The sequence below is a fragment of the Salvelinus fontinalis genome, chromosome 5 (assembly GCF_029448725.1).
Source record: "Salvelinus fontinalis isolate EN_2023a chromosome 5, ASM2944872v1, whole genome shotgun sequence".
Lineage (NCBI taxonomy): Eukaryota > Metazoa > Chordata > Actinopteri > Salmoniformes > Salmonidae > Salvelinus > Salvelinus fontinalis.
In genome coordinates this window covers 44,762,758-44,776,397 of record NC_074669.1, presented here as the reverse complement: position 1 = coordinate 44,776,397, position 13,640 = coordinate 44,762,758, and the positions used below count along the sequence as shown (strand labels likewise).

At 42.5% G+C, this 13,640-nt stretch overlaps 1 protein-coding gene across 2 annotated transcripts in view; it reads right to left on the bottom strand.

The window, feature by feature from the left end:
- Window positions 1–13,640, bottom strand: part of LOC129855654 (discs large homolog 1-like protein) — a 203,074-nt gene that overhangs the window by 149,614 nt on the left and 39,820 nt on the right. The window lies entirely within an intron of this gene.

Sequence of the window (13,640 nt, the reverse complement as noted above, 5' to 3'; positions counted from 1 at the left end):
CTAGGAGACATAAATGCATCTCAGGGCTTGACATTAACTTTTTTTGCCACTTGTTCTTAGGACATAGCTCAAGTCACTTGTCCAAAAATTAACAATGATCTGTAACACCATAAGCCAAAAAAGTTACTGAAAATGGTGTTGTATGATGCAAGGAAACACTTCAAAATAAAATGCATTATTATCACTGGTATTGACAATGGAAAGCTGCTGCTGATCCCATGTATTATATCTCCTGCCATTGTGGCCTTGACCCCCCACAAAGTAAAATACCATGGAGCAAAAGCCCGTACACCAAGTAGCTCTCCTAGAGGATGGTTGGCACCCTGCAACATTACAATAATAACCAAATACTTAAGTCGTCATAAAATAATTCCCTCATTCAATTAACCAGGGATCAAATGGCTAAGATGGGCAATTTCATATCAATGTACCTAGCTAACTAAGACATGGTTATCTATTTGTAAGGCTAAAATATCAAGTTTTCAGGGGAGATCTTGACTGCATGGGAGTTACTTTATGATAGTGGCAAGTCTCCCAAACTTTTGAGATACCCCTACCCGAGGTAGAAGAAAGCACAGTGGCGACCCGTCATTCAGGGCAGGTGGGGCAGAGACCCACCTGTTTTGAGCCCCACATTTTTAGCCCCCCCAAAAAATAATAATGATCAGTCCAATCAAATCTACAGTATAACGTGATTTAACGTCATTTTATCTGTGGCCAATGACATTTGGCCTTCTTGGAAGGGCACTTGTAATATAACTCTATGGCATAAGCCAAAGGGCTGAAATTTTGAATTTCTACCCTTACTAAGGACTTAAACTTGGCGTGGACGTACTGTCCCCATGAGTGACAGAACACTGATATATATACACTACCGGTCAAAAGTTTTAGAACACCTACTCATTCAAGGGTTTTTCTTTATTTTTACTATTTTCTACATTGTAGAATAATAGTGAAGACATCAAAACTATGAAATAACACATATGGAATCATGTAGTAACCAAAAAAGTGTTAAACAAATCAAAATATATTTTATATTTGAGATTCTTCAAATAGCCACCCTTTGCCTTGATAACAGCTTTGCACACTCTTGGCATTCTCTCAACCAGCTCCATGAGGTAGTCATCCGGAATGCATTTCAATTAACAGGTGTGCCTTCTTAACCTGTTGAGGCTGGGGGCGCTGTTGTCACTATTTATGGTAATCTTGTAATTTTTGAAACGGCTTCCTACAAAACTCTTGATCGTACAATATGCATATTATTATTATTATTGGATAGAAAACAGTCTATAGTTTCTATAGGAGTTGAAATTTTGTCTCTAAGTGGAACAGAACCCATTCTACAGCAATTTCCCTGACATGGAGTCAGATTTCAGAAATGTTGGCCCCTGATCTGGAGTCAGTTAAAAGGCCACTGTTATTGCTATGAGTATACGGACACTGCTTACGTCTTCCCCTGGATGCCTTTACGTGATGACGATTTGAATGGGGTCGATTGCGCGTTCACAGGCACTACAAATTAAAAAACCCTGTAGCTAGTCACTCTTTTGGAGCTGCGTCATGCGCCTGGAGGACACCGACCCGCACCTGTTCCAAGCATTAGTGTTGGGAGTAATCTTTCTCCGGTCATGTTAAGACTCGTTATAGGAGTTAAAAACATCATAAGGTAGTTAATTTAAAGCGTTTTATAGCAATTTATATCCGTTTAGTGCGATTTTGGGACATTTATTTCTGAAACGCTGTGAATCGCTGGGCACGCTTCCAGTTCATGCTGAACGCAGTTGGCATTTCCACATGGCAAGAGGACAGCTTTCCACCAAAAGACGATTAGACCCAAGAAAGGATCCTTTGCCCAAGATACTGATGGAAGAACAGCTCAAAGTAGGACATTTTTATTATGATAAATCGTGTTTGTCAAAAAATGTTAGTGGCTTAGGACGCCATGTTTTTTGACGTAGCTTCGCTTGGTGCAAACTGTATTGAAAAGTAAGGATAATTTAAAAAATGTAATTCCGCGATTGTATTAAGAATTAAATTGTCTATCAATCGCTGTCCACCCTATATTTTTTAGTCACGTTTATGAGTATTTATGTATACGAGTAGATCACTGTCTAATATGGCGCACGGACATTTTCTCACCAGCTGGGCTACTTTCCCCATTGTCTAACCATGATTTTGGTAGCTAAATATGCACATTTTCGAACAAACTGTATATGCATGTTGTAATGTGATGTTACAGGGGTGTCATCTGAAGAATTCTGAGAAGGTTAGTGAAAAAAATAATATATTTTGGCGATGTTGACGTTATCGCTCACTTTGGCTAGAATTAATGCTGGGGTAATGTTTGCACCTGTGCTATGCTAATGTTACGCACGCCTCTGAGAAGAGGGAACGCAACTCCCTGCTACAACTCAACTCTCTGAAGTGCAAGAGGTATGGACTGTAGGTGCGAGTAAGGATGACACAAAAGCAGAATTTACCGTTACTAGGATTTATTTTCTTACACGGTAATATGGGGAAAAGGGGCTGGACGGAACCAAAGCAAAGAAAGTAAATATCAAAGTTCCCCCTCTCCTATCTAACCTGCCTACCCACTTAACTTACCTAACTTAACACCGCCTGGTGCCCTAACCAAAATACAGGGGGTGGTCCGCCCAGGTCTTACCTAGTGTGTCTAGACAGTAAATATACTACGGGTATATGTATGCCCGCGGGCCTCTTGCCTAAGCACTCCCAAAGTGCCTTCTCCTTCCCCCCTGGGAACACATGAAACAGAGTAATTATTAATGATTTCACAAACACTCAAACACAGGACATAGAAAAACTGCTACCAACAACAACAGTACATACCACACTTTCTGATACACAACCCACACTATATCACAATCTAATTTTTCTCTCTCAATCTCCAAATCTCTACTCCAAATCTCATCTCCCCTCCCTCCTCTCTCTCCTCTCTCAATCTTCTCTAAAATCTCTCTTGGGCAGAACACTGGCTTTTATCTTCAGGTGGCAATGGTGATTAGAGTCAGTTGCTTCTTGACGAGGGGGCGGGGTCAGCTCCAATCACCAATTAGCCTGGTGTTGACCAATCAGCTGGTTGGGGAGTACTTCAGGAAGCCATCTCCTGAAACACACACTCAAATACAAAACAGAACATAGAAACTGGGGAACGTAACAGCTAATATAACGATTTATTGTGTTTTCGCTGTAAGACACTTAGAAAATCTGAAATATTGTCTGTATTCACAGGATCTGTGTCTTTCGATTAGTGTATGCTGTGTATTTTTACGAAATGTTTGATGATTAGTAAGTAGGTAAACACGTTGCTCTATGTAGTTATTCTAGTCCATTTGGGACGGTGGGTGCAATTGTAACCTATGCCATCTACCTGAAATATGCACATTTTTCTAACAAAACCTATCCCATACCATAAATATGTTATCAGACTGTCATCTGATGAGTTTTTTTCTTGGTTAGGGGCTATAAATATCTTAGTTTAGCCGAATTGGTGATAGCTACTGGTGTTGGTGGACAAATAAAAGATGGTGGATTATGCTAATGTGTTTTTAGGTAATAGATGTACATCTTTACATATTGTGTCTTCCCTGTAAAACATTTTAAAAATCGGACATGTTGGCTGGATTCACAAGATCTGTGTCTTTCATTAGCTGTATTGGACTTTAATGTGTGAAAGTTAAATATTTAAAAAAAATATTTTTTTTGAATTTCGCGGCTCTGCCTAACCTGCCTAATTTACTACCGACCCGTAGCACTCACTTATGTAGCCATTGTGTGCTTTGAAAGGCTGGTCATGGCTCACATCAACACCATTATCCCAGAAACCTTAGACCCACTCCATTTGCATACCGCATACCGATCCACAGATGATGCAATCTCTATTGCGCGCCACACTGCCCTTTCCCACCTGGATATAAGGAACACCTATGTGAGAATGCTATTCATTGACTACAGCTTAGTGTTCAACACCACAGTGCCCCCAAAGCTCATCAATAAGCTAAGGACCCTGGGACTAAACACCTATCTCTGCAACTGGATCCTGGACTTCCTGACGGGCAGCCCCCAGGTGGTAAGGGTAGGTTACAACATGCTGATCCTCAACACCGGGGCCCCTCAGGGGTATGTGCTCTGTCCCCTCCTGTACTCCCTGTTCACTCATGACTGCACGGCCAGGCACAACTCCAACACCATCATTATGTTTGCAGATGACACAACAGGGGTAGGCCTGATCACCGACAACGACGAGACAGCCTATAGGGAGGAGGTCAGAGACCTGGCCGTGTGGTACCAGGACAACAACCTCTCCCTCAACGTCATCAAGACAAAGGAGATGATTGTGGACTACAGGAAAAAGAGGACCGAGCACGCCCGCATTCTCATCGACGGGGCTGTAGTGGAGCAGGTTGAGAGCTTCAAGTTCCTTGGTGTCCATATCACCAACAAACTAACATGGTCCAAGCACACCAAGACAGCCGTGAAAAGGGCACGACAAAACCTATTCCCCCTCAGGAGACTGAAAAGATTTGGCATGGGTCCTCAGATCCTCAAAAGGTTCTACAGCTGCACCATCGAGAGCATCCTGACTGGTTGCATCACTGCCTGGTATGGCAACTGCTCGGCCTCCGACCGCAAGGCACTACAGAGGGTAGGGCGAACGGCCCAGTACATCACTGGGGCCAAGCTTTCTGCCATCCAGGACCTCTATACAATATAATGGCTTCAACAGTAGAAAATGCACCTTCTGGAGTGGCCCAGTCAGAGTCCTGACCTCAACCCGATTGAGATGCTGTGGCATGACCTCGAGAGCAGTTTACACCAGACATCCCAAGAAAATATCTTAACCGAAACAGTTTTGTAAAGAGGAATGGTCCAAAATTCCTACTGACTGTTGTGCAGGTCTGATCCGCAACTACAGAAACTGTTTGTTTGAGGTTATTGCTGCCAAAGGAGGGTCAACCAGTTATGAAATCTGAGGGTTCACATACTTTTCCACACTGCACTGTGAACATGGTGTGTTATATGAATACATGAACACGTATAATTGTTTGTGTGATATTAGTTTAAGCAGACTGTTTGTCTGTTGTTGTGATCTAGATGAAGATGAGATCAAATTTTATCACCAATGCAGAAATCCTGGTATTTCCAAAGGGTTCATACTTTTTCTTGCCACACACAGAATGCATCTCCTTCCTGAGTGGTATGACAGCTGCGTGGTCCCATGGTGTATATACTTTCGTACTATTGTTTGTATAGATGAACACAGTACCTTCAGGCGTTTGGATATTGCTCCCATGGATGAACTAGACTTGTGGAGGTCTACAATTTTTTTTTTCCTGAGGTCTTGGCGGATTTCTTTTGATTTTCCAATTATGTCAAGCGAAGAGGCAGTGAGCTGGTAGGTAAGGCCTTGAAATACGTCCACGGTGCCTAATACTTCCGGCGCCGACCGAGATGGCTGCCTCGCTCCGCGTTCCTAGGAAACTATGCAGTATTTTGTTGTTTTATGTGTTATTCCTTACATTGGTACCCCAAGTAATCTTAGGTTTCATTACATACAGTCGGGAGGAACTACTGAATATAAGAGCAACGTCAACTCACCATCGTTACAACCAGGAATATGACTCTCCCAGAGCGGATCCTGTGTTTTGCCTTCCACCCAATACAATGGATCTGATCCCAGCCGGTGACCCTAAACAACGACGCCGTAAAAGGGGCAAACGAGGCGGTCTCCTGGTCAGGCTTTGGAGACGGGCACATCGCGCTCCACTCCCTAGCATACTACTCGCCAATGTCCAGTCTCTTGACAATAAGGTTGATGAAATCCGAGCACGGGTAACATTCCAGAGAGACATCAGGGATTGTAACGTTCTTTGCTTCACGGAAACATGGCTCACTCGAGAGACGCTAACGGAGTCGGTGCAGCCAGCTGGTTTTTTCACGCATCGCGCCGACAGAAACAAACATCTTTCTGGTAAGAAGAGGGGCGGGGGTGTATGCCTTATGATCAACGAGACGTGGTGTGATCATAACAACATACAGGAACTCAAGTCATTCTGTTCACCAGATTTAAAATTCATCACAATCAAATGTCGACCGGATTATCTACCAAGGGAATTCTCTTCGATTATAATCACAGCCATATATATTCCCCCCCGAGCAGACACATCGATGGCCCTGAACGAACTTTATCTGACTCTTTGTAAACTGGACCACCCTGAGGCTGCATTCATCGTAGCTGGGGATTTTAACAAGGCTAATCTGAAAACAAAACTCCCTAAATTCTATCAGCATATCGATTGTGCTACCAGGGCTGGTAAAACCTTGGATCATTGTTATACTAACTTCCGCGACGCATATAAGGCCCTCCCCCGCCCTCCTTTCGGAAAAGCTGACCACGACTCCATTTTGTTGCTTCCAGCCTACAAACAGAAACTTAAACAGCAAGCTCCCGAGCTCAGGTCTGTTCAACGCTGGTCCGACCAATCTGATTCCATGCTTCAAGACTGCTTCGATCACGTGGATTGGGATATGTTCTGCATTGCGTCCAACAACAACATTGACGAATATGCTGATTCGGTGAGCGAGTTCATTCGAAAGTGCATTGACGATGTCGTACCCACAGCAACGATTACAACATTCCCAAACCAGAAACCGTGGATTGATGGCAGCATTCGCGTGAAACTGAAAGCGCAAACCACTGCTTTTAACCAGGGCAAGGTGACCGGAAACATGACAGAATACAAACAGTGTAGCTATTCCCTCCGCAAGGCAATCAAACAAGCTAAGTCCCAGTATAGAGACAAAGTAGAGTCGCAATTCAACAGCTCAGACACAAGAGGTATGTGGCAGGGTCTACAGTCAATCACGGATTACAAAAAGAAAACCAGCCCCGTCGCGGACCAGGATGTCTTGCTCCCAGACAGACTAAATAACTTTTTTGCTCGCTTTGAGGACAATACAGTGCCACTGACACGGCCCGCTACCAAAACCTGCGGACTCTCCTTCACTGCAGCCGAGGTGAGTAAAACATTTAAACGTGTTAACCCTCGCAAGGCTGCAGGCCCAGACGGCATTCCCAGCCGCGTCCTCAGAGCATGCGCAGACCAGCTGGCTGGTGTGTTTAAGGACATATTCAATCAATCCTTATCCCAGTCTGTTGTTCCCACATGCTTCAAGAGGGCCACCATTGTTCCTGTTCCCAAGAAAGCTAAGGTAACTGAGCTAAACGACTACCGCCCCGTAGCACTCACTTCCGTCATCATGAAGTGCTTTGAGAGACTAGTCAAGGACCATATTACCTCCAACCTACCTGACACCCTAGACCCACTCCAATTTGCTTACCGACCCAATAGGTCCACAGACGACGCAATCGCAACCACACTGCACACTGCCCTAACCCATCTGGACAAGAGGAATACCTATGTGAGAATGCTGTTCATCGACTACAGCTCAGCATTTAACACCATAGTACCCTCCAAACTCGTCATCAAGCTCGAGACCCTGGGTCTCGACCCCGCCCTGTGCAACTGGGTCCTGGACTTCCTGACGGGCCGCCCCCAGGTGGTGAGGGTAGGTAACAACATCTCCACCCCGCTGGTCCTCAACACTGGGGCCCCACAAGGGTGCGTTCTGAGCCCTCTCCTGTACTCCCTGTTCACCCACGACTGCGTGGTCATGCACGCCTCCAACTCAATCATCAAGTTTGCGGACAACACTACAGTGGTAGGCTTGATTACCAACAACGACGAGACGGCCTACAGGGAGGAGGTGAAGGCCCTCGGAGTGTGGTGTCAGGAAAATAACCTCACACTCAACGTCAACAAAACAAAGGAGATGATTGTGGACTTCAGGAAACAGCAGAGGGAGCACCCCCCTATCCACATCGACGGGACAGTAGTGGAGAAGGTGGAAAGTTTTAAGTTCCTCGGTGTACACATCACGGACAAACTGAATTGGTCCACCCACACAGACAGCGTTGTGAAGAAGGCGCAGCAGCGCCTCTTCAACCTCAGGAGGCTGAAGAAATTCTTCTACAGATGCACATCGAGAGCATCCTGTCGGGCTGTATCACCGCCTGGTACGGCAACTGCACCACCCTCAACCGCAATGCTCTCCAGAGGGTGGTGAGGTCTCCACAACGCATCATCGGGGGCAAACTACCTGCCCTCCAAGACACCTACAGCACCTGATGTCACAGGAAGGCCAAAAATATCATCAAGCACAACAACAACCTGAGCCACTTCCTGTTCACCCCACTACCATCCAGAAGGTGAGGTCAGTACAGGTGCATCAAAGCTGGGACAGAGAGACTGAAAAACAGCTTCTATTTCAAGGCCATCAGATTGCTAAACTGCAATCACTAACTCCGAGAAGCTGCTGTCTACATAGAGAATCAAATTACTGGCCACTTTTTGATAAATGGATCACTACTCACTTTACATAATGCAACTTTAATAATCTCTTACATTTCTCATCTCTATATACTGTACCTTGTATTATCTATTGCACCTTTGTCAAGCCCTGACCTTAGTTATCTATGTTTTCTTTATTATTTTGGTTAGGTCAGGGTGTGACGACAGTGGGTATGCTTGTTTTGTATTGTATAGGGTTTTTTGTATGTCTAGGGGTTTTGGTAAATCTAGGCATATGTAAGTCTATGGTGACCTGAATTGGTTCCCAATCAGAGGCAGCTGTTTATCGTTGTCTCTGATTGGGGATCATATTTAGGTTGCCATTTTCCCTTTCGGTTTTGTGGTTTCTTGTCTATGTTTGGTTGCCTGTCTGCACTATACATATTAGCTTCACAGTTTGTTTTGTTATTTTGTTAGTTTTGTTCAGTGTTCGTTCTAGTGTTTCGCTACACTCACATTAAGATTAGGGAGGACGATTATTGTTTCATGAGCGTGGCCTCGTTTCTATTACAGCATATTAGATGACTGTCTCTTATATTCCATTTACCCAGCTCAATGTAACATTGATAGGTTTAGGATGATACTAACATTTCCCTTTACTCATCATGAGGTTGCTACAACCTAGCCTGCGAATTCTAGTTTATAAAGTAGGTGCACAGGTCGAGAGACAAATTTGAGTTATCAAGGTGGCAGACAGTGACACATTCAACACTGCCTTGAACACTCTTGCTTACATCTAGCTGATCTAGGGTGTAATTATTAGTCCAAAGATTTGCAAACAAGAGTTTCTATTAAACAGATTCAGGTAGGTTTATCCCCGTTTATTTCTGTTTTCTTTCGTTTAATAAGAAACAGAATGGGCAGAATAAATACACCTCTGATCACCCGCACACACAGTTCACTTTCATAGCAGCCACATACAAACAGCATCATCACTTTGTTAGTAATTCCTTCTCGCATCTACGCAGTCTTCTCCTGTCATCTTTTCCCTTCGCTTGTGGACTACACAACAGCTGTCTGACCAGGTGAAAAAACCTTTCCAAGCCAAACCTTCTTATCATAGCCGCTAATCCGCTACACACAGCATACATCGTTGTCACCTTATTAGCTAATGTCAGTCAACATAGCTACTAGAATTGACACGCTAGTAAACCCGCAATCAAGCAGCACAGTTTTTCAGCAAGCAGTTTAGCTGTTACACTGGCGGGCCCAGGTGGCAATAAATTAATAGAACCGAAAGTGTACCCTGACTTGGAAAAGTTCCAGTGTTGGATAGCCTTAGCCAGCTAGCTAACATAAATAGCATTCCTTCCTGTTTGTCCAGGTGTTTTGAGTTGGCCAAATTTAATTTGTTCAACTATTGTATTTCTCACTCTCACCACATTTTATGCACTGCTGTGCTAGCTAGCTTTACCTTATGCTTTCTGTAGTAGATTCATTCTCTGATCCTTTGATTGGGTGGACATCATGCTGATGATAGGTTGGAGGACGTCCTCCGGAAGTTGTCATAATTACTGTAAAAGTCTATGGAAGGGTTGAGAACTTAGGTTTTGTATTGAAGTCGATGTACACAGAGGAGGATGGAAAATAGCTGTCCTCAGGCTACACCATGATGATATCCAGGGAGTGCTGTTGAGGCTACTGTAGACCTTCATTGCTAAACATTGTGTTTTAATCAATTATTTGGTGACGTGAATATATGTTGTATAGTTTAATCTAAAAAGGATAACTTTTGTAATGTTTCACTATAGGGGCTCCCGAGTGGCGCAGCGGTCTAAGGCACTGCATCTCAATTCTGGAGGTGTCACTACAGACCCTGGTTCGATTTCAGGCTGTATCACAACCGGCCATGATTGGGAGTCCTATAGGGCGGCACACAATTGGCCCAGCATCGTCCGGGTTAGGGTTTGGCCGGGGTATGCCGTCATTGTAAAATTAAAATGTGTTCTTAATAACTGACTTGCCTAGTTAAATATAGAAAATAAAAATATGTTTTTTTAATCACTGAGTAGGATGTTCCTCCTCTGAGGAGCTTCCATTGCTCGAGAGTCACCCCCCTCCGAGCAGGGCAGTGTAAACAGAATTGTCTCGTTGAGCCAAACACTCATACAGTAAAAATCGTTAAAGCAGAGCAATGTTTTTGAAGACATTGTGTAGATATTTTCCTTGTACTGTATTTTGAGACTTGTTTTATTGAGTTGACTGGAATTGCAGTATCAGCCTGTCAAATTCTGGAAATTGTCAACGTAGCTTTAAGGGGAAAAAAGACCAATGGTGCTTTGGCTGGCTGCACTGAGCCACGTAAACAAAAGTTATCAACTCGCAGTGAATTACCTGGGTTTATGGCCATTTTGACATTTGTATGAATTGTATTTGTGATGTTAATGTTTTATGGAATCCTGAGCAAACCAGCAAACAAGGCTGTTATCTTTTGAAACCCTGTGGATGTAAATAATCTAGCTAAATTATTTACTGTAAATTTGCCTTGCTGTTTCAAAGTCAATAACCTGTCATGTTTCTTTATTACAGAAACCTTAATGCTAGAGATGAAAGATATTTCCCATGCAATGCAACTGAAGTAACTTAGCTAACTATTTTCTTGGTTATTGTGTAGTGGAGGATAAAATACCTGTACACTCTTAGGGTTCCAAAAGGGTTATTTGGCTTTTTGGTTCAAGTTAGAGCCCTTGTGGGTTCCAGGTAGATCCCTCTATGGAAAGGGTTTTACATGGAACCAAAAAGGGTTATTCAAAGGGTTCTCCTATGGGCTGAAGAACCATTTTAGGTTCTTGTGAGATTGTATGTGAATGGATGTGTAGCTATGTAGCTGATCTGTGTATGAACTCTAAAATGTTTGGTATAAATATTAGTTCAGTGGTTTTAATTGGTTTTCACTGGTTAACCATTAATCCCCAAGAAATTGCTGAAAGTGACTGAAGGAAATGCGATTGTTACATGTCAAACTGCAATTATGGAATGAAAGTCCAGCTTCAGTACTACTTCACATTGAACCACAGCCAGAGGATTGGTACATTACGGGCACATTGTGGTTTTGCGGTTCTTATTTGTTGATCATATGCTAAGTATATATTTGTTGCATGAGAAATATAAGGAAGGCTTTGTCAATGAATTACGTGGTAGGCTATCCTTTGGCGGCTTCTGTTGTGCGCGAGTGATGTAGCTAGTGATGTCCCATTCTCTAAGCTTAAATATCTTTCCCTACCACCAGTTTCTCCATTTCAAGTTCACTCCCCCTCTGAGTGACACTTGAAAATGAGGGGGAGTGCTAAGGGTTCGGGGGGTATTAGTATCGAGCCATTGTCTTGGAGATAGACGGTCTATCGCCTCTCTCTCGCTCTTCCTCTCTCTAATAAAGAACGAGCATCAGAGCTCTCACCTCACAAATATTAATATAAATCAAAGATGGATGCTCAGTTAGATGACTTGGGAAAAGCCTTGGGCCCATGCTATGGTGGTGGGATTACCGTATTCATAATGACTTATGGGTTCATGTAAGGATTTATGGGTTCATGGAAGTACCATGCACTTATTCACTGATAATATTGCAGGGTGCTGAAATGGTTTTGCTTCAAGACAAAGCTCTCATTTTAATGAAGCAACTACATTTAAATGAATACAAATACTTGGAGCGTGAATAAAATTGGAGTTGGAAAAAAGTTGGAATTCTATGAGTGAAAACAATAATACCGTAAATATACTCTGGGTGGTGGACCATTCTTTATGCACACGGGAAACAACTGTTGAGCGTGAAAAACCCAGCAGCGTTGCAGTTCTTAACACACAAACCTGTGCACCTGGCATCTACTACCATACCCCGTTCAAAAGCACATACATCTTTTGTCTTGCCCATTCACCCTCTGAATGGCACACAAACACATTCCATGTCTCAATTGTCTCGAGGCTTAAAAATCCTTCTTTAATACAATGCTATATTGTGTTTCGCTGTAAAACACTTAAAAAATCGGAAATATTGGCTGGAGTCACAAGATGTTTATCTTTCATTTGCTGTACACCATGTATTTTTCATAAATGTTTTATGATGAGTATTTAGGTATTTCACGTTGCTCTCTGTAATTATTCTGGCTGCTTTGGTGATATTATGATTTATACCTCAAATATGCACATTTTCAAACAAAACATAAATGTATTGTATAACATGTTATAAGACAGTCATCTGATGAAGTTGTTTCTTGGTTAGTGACTAATTATATCTCTATTTGGTCGGTTTTGTGGTAGCTACCTATGCGGTAGAAACATGGTGAAAATATGCGGTTGAGTCTTTGGCTATTGTGGTTAGCTAATAGAAATACATATTGTGTTTTCGACTGTAAAACATTTTAAAAATCGGAAATGATGGCTGGATTTACAAGATGTTTATCTATCATTTGCTGTATTGGACTTGTGATTTCATGATATTTATATGCTATTATTTACTTGTGGCGCTATGCTATGCTATGCTAGTCAGCTTTTACTGATGAGGATGCTCCCGGATCCGAGATGGGTGTTAAGTAAAGGTTAACTTACCACAATAGCCACACACAACCGCATTTATTCACCGCATAGATAGCATTCGCTAAAACCAGCAAAAGATATAAAATTAATCACTAACCTATAACATCAGGTTATACATCAGGTTATACAATACACTTATGTTTTGTTCGAAAATGTGCATATTTAGAGCTGCAAACCGTGGTTATACATTGTGAATATGTAGCATTGATTCACCAGAATGTCCGGAGCTATTTTTGACACTCACCTAATCTGACCAAAGAACTCATCATAAACTTTACTAAAAAATACTTGTTGTATGGCAAATGAAAGATACACTGGTTCTTAATGCAACCGCCGTGTTAGATTTTTTAAAATAACTTTATCTTAACAAACAGCTTGCGTTATTGTGACACAGCGCCCGCCAAAACGGCAGAGAATAGAAATAACATTTTCCGCAGAAATACGAAATAACATCATAAATTGTTCTTACTTTTGCTGAGCTTCCATCAGAATATTGTACAAGGAGTCCTATTTCCAGAATAAATCGTTGTTTGGTTTTAGAATGTCCTTTTATTCTGTCGAATTCGTGCCACAATGCTCGCCAATGTTGATAACGTTCCCAGTTTCTCTCGACGTAAAGAACGGAAGACTCCAAAAGTCCCAATAAACGTTGAATAATCTGATAAAACTCGGTTG